The 12,044-nt window shown below is 44.6% G+C and overlaps 1 protein-coding gene across 2 annotated transcripts in view; it reads left to right on the top strand.

The window, feature by feature from the left end:
• The window catches only part of TMEM229B (transmembrane protein 229B), a 114,701-nt gene that overhangs the window by 32,629 nt on the left and 70,028 nt on the right, over positions 1-12,044 (top strand). The gene's annotated exons all lie outside the window — the stretch shown is intronic.

Here is a 12,044-nt window from a genome sequence, read left to right as displayed (position 1 = left end):
CCTTGCCCCCCCCCCCCCGACATACTCCTTTTGGGAGGAGGGGTTGCCATCCTAGAACCAGAAAAAAGACAAATCATACACTAACAGTCATAATAACTCAAAAATAAATTCTTAGTTTTGTATATTGTGTGGGTGTAGGGGTGCATATGTGGTAGGATGTGTGGGTGAGGGGGCTTGTGAGGGGGTGTGGCTGTGTGTGGGGGCAGCATAGGGTATGTTGGGGGGTTGTGGGGTCAGGGTGTGGGTTTGTGGGGTGTGAGGGTGTGTGGGGAGACCATCCTGCACTTCTCCCATGGCATAACAGCAGCAGGCAGGACGCTCGGGGAGCAGGGGCCTGGCGAGGCACAACAAGGAGCGTAGCCTCCACTGAGCCATCCCTATCGTCAGTGCTCCCTGCCACTCATGTGCAGGCCCTGCACTTGCCGGGCATGGGAGGGAAGTCCTGCATGCTGGAGCCAGCTGCCTTCCCCACCGGGACTGTGCAGTGAGGGGGTGAGGGGGAGGCAGCCGTCTTCAGTGCATGGGGCTTCTCTCTGGTACTGCGCAGCCCCGGCGGGGAAGTCAGCCAGCTTCAGCACGTGGGGCTTCCCTTCGGTACTGTGCAAGTGGGGACTGTGCATGAGTGGCGGGACAGCTGGTGATACAGACTGCCCAGGGTAGGCTGTGCCCCTAATTGCTATGTGCAGCGCTGGCCAGAGCCGTGCCCTGCCAGGCACGTGCACCTTTAGCACCCTGCCTGCTGCTGCTGCTGCTATTACCACTGTCTGCCAGGGCTGCAGACCATGGTGGAAGTGTGGGGGCAGTCCACAGACTCCCCACCCTCCCTCACACCCGTACCCTGCCCACCCAAGCTCCGTGCTGGTGCCGTCTCCCCAGACATGGTCTCTGCGCTGCTTCCAGCCCCAGACCCACACTCCTGCCCAGGCTGCAGCCCTGCCCCCACTACTTCCCTACCTGCTGCCTGGAGCCACCAGAGGACCAGGGAGGTGGAGCAGGTCCCTGGGGGCTGCAGTAGCAGCCCAGTGCAGAAGCTGCCTGCTGGCCAGGCTGGGCCCTTCCGCCTATGAGGGTGGGAACGAGGCAGCAGGGTATGTTTGGGGTTGTCTGTACACATGGTTGCCTCACTCCCATCCTTGTGGGCAGAAAGACTGAGTGTGGCACAATTTGTTTGTGGGCTTCATGGGCTGGATGAAAGTTCCTGGTGGGCCATATCTAGCCTGTGGGCTGTATTTTGCCTGCTCCAACAGACTGGATCTCGCCTACACTTACAGTTTTTAGCTCTTTCTAGCTATACACTTAAATGGACTCATCCTTCTTATTCAGAAGGTCCAAATACAAGTATTTGATCTTTTAAAACATCTGTATTTCAAAGCTGTGTACCTTGCCCCCTGCCAAAACAACACCAAAACTAGAGTTTGTTATTTTAATGTAGCTTTAAGAACTCAAAGCTCAAGGTTGAACATACATCCTTCCTTTTTCCTTTTTGGTAGTATGTATTGCAATGTAGCTTTTCCTAATGTAAGAATATAGTGTTTCCCCAAATAATATATTTTAATTAAAATGCAGATGCATACATCCCTAAACACATATAGCCTGGGAATTACAATAATACATCTACATTTCTTACTAAGAAAAATCTTTAACACCACTGTATGTCCATCATTTTACTGGGGCCATATTTTTTATTGGACCAACTATGTAGCTGGGATAGAGTTAGACAAGCTTTCAAATGCAAGACATTTTTTACCATGTCTGTATCACAGCTACAACACCTCTCTTACATTACCATCATTCTATTTATTCAGTTATATTTGAGGTACTGGATATTGTCAAAAGTCAGTCATCTCACAGTGAATTTATATCTTCTGGTCAATAAAATGAGGTTAGCAGATAATGGGAGAGGGGCACGACTTATTAGGAGAGAGTTTCCTGCTTACTGCCTTATGGTCTTTTTTTAAACTAATTTCTAAAATCAAGAGTATATTATTGTTTGAATTATAAGAGTGTAATCAGTATTGGGACCTCTTTGTGCTAGGTGGTATAAAAACAGTTAGTAAAAGTCCCTCTTCCAGAGAATTTACTGTGAAGGAGAGTGAGCTGACCTGTTATAAATGGTGGACATTGTATGTGACCCGATTAGTGGGATAATTGCTGTTTGTATGCAGTGCATTATTGGATTATTTACTGTATATTAGTTTAGCTTCACAGAAGATGATCAGGAAAAAGGCAGGAAGGCTGGACAATAGCTATAGATAAAAAGCCTCCTGATTAAACTCTTAAAGGGCTTAAAAGACTGGCTGAGCTTTTAACTTTGAAAAATTGTTGGTTTCTGCTTTTCTTGTTCTTTTTGGTTCCTGCTGAGTTGCATAGGTCATTTGCCAGAAGACCAAAAGGGCAATAAAGATGGTCTCTGATCAAGGATGAAGCAGTTTTCAGGAAACTATGAATGGGAAACAAGTGGGCCCAAACACCCGCTTGTGGTTCTCAAGGAATTCGGTCTTCCAAAGTTTCCAGAGAGGTGGTCACTGTTTGATACAGTAGGCAGCAATATAGCCTTTCTGTGGATTTAAAACCTTTTCCTCCAATGGTATGTTTGGTTCCTGTTGTTAAGATTAAACAGTATTTTGGCTTCGGAAAGTTTGGCCACTGTGTTAGCCTCTGATCACATCCCTTTAACCCAGCTCAAGTAAGAGCAGTTGATTGATGGGGGCTGTAGCCCAGCATACAGTTTAAGATTGGGAGAATCACAGCGTTCCACCCCAGAAAGGAAAAGGCATGAAAGCTGGTATTAGGAGGACCAAAGACCAGTTAGTCCTGAAGATCTAAATAGGGGAGATGGACAAAGATCAGGAAGAAAAAGAGGCAGAGAGGTGATGTGCTTAGTATTAGGTCATGTTACAGCTTGATTCTGGCATCAGTAGTGGGCACTGAGGGGTAAATGCAATAATCCAAAGATCTTGCAGTTCTTGCAGAGTGTTTTGTGTAGATGCAGCATGCTGTGCAGATGCTCAGAGTTGCAGCTTGCAGCACCTGAAGCACATTACTGGTTCAAACTGCAATAGGGCAAGTTCTATATTCTGAACAAGGACTGGTAGGTGGCTTGGAGAACTGTTGCTTTGTCTTTAATCTAAACTCTGTCTCTACAACTAAGCAACTACCTCAGTATTTAGGTGCTGTGTATGTATATTTCCATTGACTTAACTCTCCAGCCCTCCCTTGATTTCTTCTCTGTCGCAGGTGGGTTCATTCTTCTCAGTTGGCTCCAAGGAGAGCTTTAGCTATGACACCTTTCAGGACCTCTGTACGGGGAAGTTTTGCCCAAAAACGGATTGTGACATGCCTCTATCTCCCGAACAACCTTTTTCCCACCCCATGCTTGTTTGTCCTTCAGTTAACAGTTCCTGCTTTATATTGTATTATCTGGACTCTGTCACCTAGCTGAATTTGTAGTCTCGAAAAGCAGAGCCAAGTGTCTAGATTCCCATCAGATTGGAGCACCAAATGATTAACTTGGATCCTATTCAGCAGGTTTGGGGAGAGCTAGTGTTGGTTAGATGTTCTGGTATTATGGATAAGCAAGGTGGGCCGCTGCCTAGGTCTCCAAATGAAATTTCACTGCGACTTGTATAGCTGAAAGTGGAGTCTTGGTAGGAAACTTATTTGATGCCCTGTAAAGTTCAGGCCAGCATTGCTGCAAGGTAATGATAAACTCAGGATCAGCGGGGTGCCTAGGAAATCTGCTGCTGGCCTGAGATCTTGGAATGAATCCAGCTGTCGTGTCAGTGCTGCAGCCGAGCAGCTATTAAGAAAGCTATGTTTGGCTAGCTCTCTGGTGTATGGTACTATCGCTATGAGCAGAGCAAATGCTGTTTATCGCTTGCCCTCAAGAACCATCAAAGGAAGCGCAGACGTCTCCCGTTACTGTTAAAACAAAAACTGAGCACCGTATGGGCACAAGAAAACATAGATATATTGGCAGCTAAACAAGGCTATGAATAATTCATCCATCAAATGCCTCCTGTGAGTTCCATCCATTTAGGCTGCTCAGAGCTGTAGCTGCTGCAGATGCAGACAGATCTACTTCCAAAGCCACAGGGATGAAACCTTCCAGCCTGTGATTGCGCTTCTGTCAGCTTGTCTTCCAGGAAACTGCATCTGTTGCAGTGTCATCGTGACATTTTCCAGGCCTTTGATCATCCTGCAAGTAGGGCTGGCAGGGAAGCATTGTCACTCCGAAAAAATCAGAGTGATTTCCCAAAAACCCAGCCAGGCTGGTAACTGGGACTGGCTGCTGGTGAGTAAATGAATTAGGAGTAAGATGGGAAGTGCTGGTCTGACCTGTTCTGCTGGGAAGTGGGTGGTGTGCTGGTTCAGTGGTAGCTGTTTGCTTTGGGATTTTTTACTGTGGAGTGTTACCTTACGTGCCACGTAGCCTTTCTTGAGACCATGTTGGAAAGCAGCTCGGGGTCCTCTGCCAAACGTTCTTTGGGGTCAAGCCTGTTGTTTGTGTTTTGTATCCCCCTCAACCCAAAGTGGCTCAGTGGAAAAGAGGATATTAAATGACTGTTCAGCAGCCGCTGTGAAATAAGTTGTTTTTTCTCTGCTCATTTCCTAATGGGCAACTGTCCACAGTTGGTGACCTGGTTGGAAGCCCATGCAGGGAAGCTAAGGACTTGCTGGGTTACAGGGGCTATAATTTATTTCACTTCCTCACAAAAGGTCCCTTCAGGTCAGGAGTGCAGTGCATTGAAAGGTCAGTGGGGGGAGAAGGCTGCACTGAGAGCAAAGGGTTTCGTTCTCCAGAGCAGTCAGTCAGACACCTGTTCCTCGGTACATACTACCTACATTTGGCTGCAGAGCCCATTTCCTTCCTTTTATGCCTTCCCTGCTGCTGAGCCCTTCCGGTGGCCCTAGTCACAATGCGCTGCCAATTAGATTCCTCAACATTTCCCTTCCCCATCTCCCAGAACTCCTGTTTACCCATCAGGCTCTTCCCTGGCTTGCAGCAGGGTAGGCTCTCAGTTGCTTTTCCCTAACTATTATTAGAGCAGCACCTGCAAAAGTGACTGGCAAATTCATGCAAGGAGTGAAATTCTTGCTTTTTGGAGTAGATGGTATCTCCATAAACCCATTTCTAGGTTTTTTCAACTAACTTTGCCTTATGGAGTTCCATTGAAAAGGTTAGGGGAAAGAGGTAGGATGGTGAAGAGAAGACAGAATACTTTAGACTTTTTTGAGCCTGCTGGCTGGACATATGGGGCATTTATACACATATTTTTTTGTCCTGCAGTGCGCTGGACAGCTGCTGCTTCGGAGCAGACTCGATTAATCAAGTCTGCTTCACACGCGAGCTGAGGTGAATTGCGCTGCACCGTGTGCAGTTGTATAAGCGGCAAGATGCACATCAGTGCACAGAAAATAGCGGAGGTGCACTTTTGAACTAAAGCACCTCCAATGAGTTTTAGTTCAAAAGCACGCTGCTGCCATTTTCTCCATGCTGACATGCATTTCACCACTTATACAACTGCATGCATAGCAGCGCCAGGTGCTTTTCAAAGTGCCTGGCACTGCGGTGCTTATATATGTAAAAATGCCTGTGTATTCTGGAGTGAACTACACATTGGAGGCGTCCTGCTCCACAGGCTGATGGAGGTGACACGCTACTTGTCTGGACATTGTGAGCCCCTTGGCTTGTCTGAGTGAATACAGATAGGACTTCTGGGGATGGACATCTGGAGGGCACTGGGATAGAGTTGATAGCTGCACAGTGGGACACAGGTGGGTAGATTAATGATGAAGGCTATGGAGCATGGGCCAGGCTCTAGACTGAAGGGGGATGTGCTTGTGGGTGCTCAAATGGTTTGGAAAAGAGCTAGGTAGGGATAGCATGGAAGAATATATCGCTTATTAGGAAAAGAAATAGACAGGTCAGACTGGATTTTTAGTTTCCATAGTGATGTAACTGTAGCCCTTTGGTGGGTCTTCAGCCTCACTGCAGTGCACTTCATGGATTATAAGCACCCACTTTTCAAACCAAGGGAAATATGTGGATACATCAGGCTCGGAAACAGGATGAAAATCCTGAGAGGCAACTGTGTACTCATACTTATTATATTTGCCATGTTACCTTAGCAAATTGTGCAAACACAAGGGTGGGGGAAGCTTGGCTCTCACAGCTCATTTCTTCCTACTCCGTGATCCTTCACTAAAGCAACACATGGATTTTTGCTGCAGCAAATAAGTGCAAGGTTATAATGACTTATATCCCTTGCTGTGCTTCACCCTGATCCATTCACACTGACACACATCACGTTCAGTATACACCCACACACACACACACGCGAGTGTCAACCTCAAGCTACTTAAAGTATACCCTTTCAGTGAGCGCATCTACATGAGATGCTTACTGCATGGTAGCCTAATAACACTGCAAAATAGTGTGCCGGTCAAAAACCGTGCTAATAAGCTACTGCGCAGTGAAAAAACTGTGCTGGCACTACGGCACAGTAACTGTAGCTACTGCAGATTTAGTTAGTAGTTCATTAAGCAAGTACTAAACAAAATGCACAGTAATTACCGCACATTATTGAACATGTAGACATGCCCAGTATGTACTAATTGATCACAAAGAGAATCGTAGAATACTTGGATTTACGTGCTTCTGTCAGCGGTACAGTTATCGCTCCACTTCTCCATGTGAGCCATAATGGCAGGAATAAGAGTAAGGCTACATTTGCAACGTGAAATTATGGATTCTGTTTAGTTCATGAGGAAGGACATATTTTTCATGATCATAATTTCTTACATTAGGGGATTTCTGCATAGGGCAAAGTAGATGTGACAGTAAGCAACAGAATTGGATAATATTTAACCTGGGCTTTCACAGTAGTCCAAGAGGGTAGCATTTTTCATAATTACAACAAGTCGTTTGTTGCTAAGTCATGAAAGTGCCAGGGAGGGCATACCTGAGCATAGGAGACTAGGTGCCCACATTGCCCAGTCACTCATACCAGTTTTTTCTCCCTATTTGCACAGATTGATATTTGTGACTCAGAGGGATCAATGCCTGTGTTGAATTCAAGTTGGATGAAAGCCTCCTCTCCAAACAGCTGTTTTTTTCCCTCTCTTTTCTGGGTTTGGACCACTAGCATTCCTACTGGGCATTTCTCTTTCCATCTGCCTGAACAGAAGTCACTCATCTTGGGCATTTATTTGCTGCAGTGATGGGTGTAAGGGGTCTGCTGTTCTCTTTGTGGAAAGGAATGTTAATTATTTTCAGCAGACTAATTACATTGCTAATGAGAGGGTGTACTCCAGTAATATTTTCTTTAATTACTCGTTCTTAAGTGCTGCACAGAGCAGTTGTTGAGCATGCTATTAAATACAAACGGTGGCGTCTAGTTCAGTGATGCACCTTTGGGCTTCCCAGAAGCAATGCTTTGCTAAGTTTAGTAGTCCGTGTGACACAGGCCATTAAGCAAATGAGGTTAGTGCCAAGAGCCACCTAGTCAAAGGGCCCTGTGGTTCTATGAATTCAGTGCTCAGGGCTGTTTTTTGTATTTCTGCAGTGCCTAGAGGGCTCTGCTAAGATCAGGGCCCTGGTGTAGTTGGTGCTATAGGACGACCTTGTTAGAAACGGTTCCTGTTCCACAATTTCACTAAGCAAGCCTGACAAAGGGTAGGATGGAAAACAAAGGCACAGACAAATGAAATGACTTGCTCAAGATAATACAGCAAATCAGTGGCAGAGCTGGGAATAAAATCTAGGTTTCCTGAGTTTTAGGCCAGAGCTGTGTCTACCGAAACACACAGCCTCTGAATTCATATCTAGAGCCAGCAGACAAAACTGAATGCTGACAGAAAGTATAAGCTCCTTGCAGTGAGTTCCTGACTTACACTTGTCCCTGTGCATCTCTTCCTGAATCTTGTCTATTCCTTATGCTTACCAAAGATTTATCTGCATGTTTAATCTGTTCTGTGTGAGATGCCATACCTTAGTTAGTATTCAAGTCCTGGTATTCCCATTCCAGTGTTCTTCATTCCAGAAAAGGGACCTTCTAGTTCATCTCATGGCTACAACATGAAACTTCATATGTAGTTACAGGAACTCAAGTCAGGGTCCACTTGCCTCCTTCCAAAAGGAGGCAAGTGAACCCTGAGAAAAAGAAAGCTCTACCCAGAAGTATGTTGTGTGCCAAGACTCAGCTCTGCAGCTTTGAGTGGCCCAGAGTGTCTTCAGGAATAGATGCTGAAGTCTGGTACAAAGAAAGCTCACACCTTTTAATTCTGTACCATGTTCTTCATCATAATGGTGGCTCTCCTGAGCTGGTTATCTAGCAGTGACCAGAGGCAAACTGGGCTGATCTCCTGCCTAGACAGCTCTCACATGCATCTGACTTTTCAGAGATGTGTTTTCAGAAGTCCTGTTCTCATTTCTCAGTCTGACAGGAGAACCCTTCCCTTCTCCTAGCAGGCACTGCTTCTGTCACTTTTATTCTCTTTGGAGAGAAGAGGTCACAGTGCCTAAGGGGGTTGAATGGCCGGGTGATGAGTTTGAGCCAGTCTCAGAGGGGTTAACAGTATTCTTTTTTTGGAGTGACCTCTTGAGAACAAAACCAGGATTGTTTTGTTTCTGTAGCTCTCCCTGTCTTTACTGTGTCCTATCCCCTGACCAGTAGCTGTTCCTCAGCTGCTTTAAGTGCTTTGCAGCAATTTCACAAGTTCCCAAACTTGGCTTTCAAGATACAAATTGCCTGCAGTGCAGTATGCCTGTGTAACTAGTGGTATGTATGTACTGTCTCTAAAGGTGCCCCAGTGCAGGAGTGAGCTTCTCTGATGGTGCAGAGGTCTAGCCATTACTCTTACTGCAGCTGGCATAAAAGGGAAAAGAGGATTCTTGCTTGCCTTCCTAATAATGTATCTCTTATGCTTTGTCTACACTACAGTGTTTTGCCAGCATACCTAGAGATCACCACCCCATTGCCAACGTGACTGTCAGCAAACCTCAGCTGGACATATCTGTGCTGACAGAAGAGGGTTTCTGCCATCTTAGCTTCTATCATCTGGGGAGGTGGAAGAACTCAAGACCCTTCTGCTATAATGTGCCACATTTCCACTAAGGGGTTCTGCTACCACAGCTATGCTTGTAGACATGCCCTTAGAATTGGCAGCATAACACAATATCTAATGTACAATACCTGTTAACTTTTCATGTAATTTCCATATAAAGTACATGTGCTCACCATTTAGAGAAGAATGGGCAAATTTCCCAGTGCCTTTTATTCCAGGGCTCTCAGCATGCTGTTTGAGATGCTTGGCGGTGAGGACTCAAGGATTCATGTAGATCTTGTGCATGTTGTAGAAACTGGGGCAAATATGCTGAATCTCTCGTTCCGTTGCTCTGGGTCAGCAGATCTCATCGGCAGTTAAACCAATTTAGTTTAAATAGTTTGGCTGACTAGTGTGAATAGGATCAACCAATTTTTCACTGAAGTACAGCTGTAGCATTCTAGTCGAGATATCTCTCTAGGGTTTTCTCAGCAATCACTCTTCAGCTCTGCAACTCCCTTGACTCTTGAGGCCTGCCAGACCCCAAGCCTGAATGTTTTTTCAAAAGTGCTGTAAGACCTTCCTATTTGGGCCAGTCCTTATCAGACAGAGCTTGGCTGGGATATTGTTTGTAGCCGGGGTGGGGGAGGTTGTTTTCTGTTGATATTCTGGTTGTCTTTTGAGTTGTTTAGTTACCTTGTTCATTCTTTTGTATTATAAGTTTTCTGTTCTCTTATTGTAAGCTACCCGAAGCCTTTGTTGGGAAGGGCAGCATATAAATTAAATGAACAAATAAATATCAGTCTCATGTGGCCATTACTATAACACATCTGGATTCGAGCATCTCCATGGTTGAAGTCTCCTGCCCAAAAGGTATTTGGTGGTATCCAGTGGAAAAACAAGGTAAAGGAACAGTCTGAATAGACAGTAGCTATTTTGGGGGGAAGTGGAGGTTCATATAGACTTCATATATCAGTTAAAATATAGAAAATTAAAACTGGATTAATTTGGATCATGCCAAGGTTTAATGCAGGTGCAGTGTCAGACGGACTGAGTGATTAGAGAGATGAGACTTGAGAACAAAGTAATTATGTTGCGTGCTAAGTAAAGCCCAGGAAAAGCTCCGAGAAATTAAGGATGCCATAACTAATCAGAATATAGATGGGAAATTCCAGAGCAGAAAGCAAAGAGATCTTTTCTTACTACACAGTTAAAACATGCAGCATTGTCGATAGTACCAGACACATGGCTAATGCCATTCTGCTGCTGTAGAATACCTGTTAATGACATGGCAACTGGGAAAGTTTTCATGGACTTTTTGAACAGAAAAGGTATCTTAAGGATCATCTAGTCCTACATCCTGCACTGACGCAGGCTGCAATATTCCTATTCCAATTAGATGCCTTTCTAGCCAATTCCTTCACATCTCTCATGAAGGTGATTCCAAACTTCCCTAGGCAGCTTGTTCCTATGTTTTACTGTTCCAACAGTTAGGACTTTTCCTGAGATTTGATTTAATTGTGTTTTGCTGCAGTTTAAACCCATTGCCATGTGTCCTGTCCTCTGTGGTAAAGGAGAACAATAATTTCCTGTCTTCTTTATGGCAGCCTTACAAATACGTGAAAACTGCTGTCATGTTCCCCCTTAGTCTTCATTCTCCAAACTAAACATCCCTAGTTTCTTCAGCTTTTCCTCATACAACTTGTATCCCAATCCTTTTAGCATTTTTTTTACTAACCTCTGGATCCTTTCCTGTTTCTCTACATCCTTCTTAAAATTCAGTACTTCAAGCTAGGCGCAATACTCCATCTGAGGCCTCCAGGGGGCCAAATAGTGATATTATCACTTCCTATATTTTGCATACAATACTTAACATAACCCAAAAGTGCATTTGCTGTTTTTGAGGCAGCATCACGGACTCCTGACTCATATCAAGTTTCTGATCTAGCATTACCATAGCTCCTTCTCAGTGCTACTACTGCCAAGCCAGTTATCTCCTATTCTGTATTTATGCAGCTGAATCTTCTTCTGTGTGACATCTTATGTTTGTCCATGTTTAATTTCATTTTGTTGTCTATAGCCCAATTTATGGAGATTCCTAGGAGATTTACTCTTAACTTCCAAAGTATAAGCCCTCCTGCCCCCCAGCTCTGTTGTTAGCAAATTTGATTAGTATATCCTCTCGGTGGTTCTCAAGCTTTTTAGGCTCAAGGTACCCCAGACAGACTTGAGGCACCCCTCAGAAAATGTCTTGGCTCTTAGTGTTCATTCTTTTTTGGACTACAGAAAAATAATAGAGTAGTTTCTTTGTTGCAAAGACCTCAGAAAGACCACAACTTTGGACTTCTATTTAAAATCTCTGGGTTTATCTTTTAAATCAAGTTTTCAAATGTAACAGCGCTAATGTTGTGTGGCACCCATTGGCACTGTTAAAAGAATCTCCAGGCACTGCTCTATCCCTTGTATTTAGATCATTGATAAAAATGTTAAACAACACTAGACATAAAATAGACCCTGCGGAGCCCTGTTTGAAACCTCTTGCCAATCTCACATCAATCTATTAATGCCTACACTTTGTTTATGAGGTTATTCAACCAATATGTATTCGATTAATGAGAATTTTTTAGCCCATTTTTCTCCAAATTTAGTATGAGAATCGCAAGAACGTCATGTTGGACTGTGTATAAAGCCTTACTAAAATTCATGTTGCTGGGTTTTTGGTTGTAGCCGTGTTGGTCTAAGGACATAGTCAGGCAAGGTTTTTTGGGTAGATGTGATATCTTTTGTCTAATGACAGTATGCCCGAATTTTAGTAAGGCAGGGTTCTTTGGTTAGATGTGCTATCTTTTCATAGTTTCATCATAGCTAGGGAAAGGAGAGACCTGGTTAGATCATGTAGCATGACCCCCTGCCTCAGGCAGGAATGAATGCTGGGTTCACAAGACCCCAGACAGGTGATCATCCAACCTCCTCTTGAATTTGCCCAAGGTAGGGGC

Source organism: Gavialis gangeticus, unplaced genomic scaffold, assembly GCF_001723915.1.
Source record: "Gavialis gangeticus isolate Ggan-Ray unplaced genomic scaffold, GavGan_comp1, whole genome shotgun sequence".
In the NCBI taxonomy this organism is placed as follows: Eukaryota; Metazoa; Chordata; order Crocodylia; family Gavialidae; genus Gavialis; species Gavialis gangeticus.
This window is presented reverse-complemented; position numbering and strand designations above follow the sequence as displayed.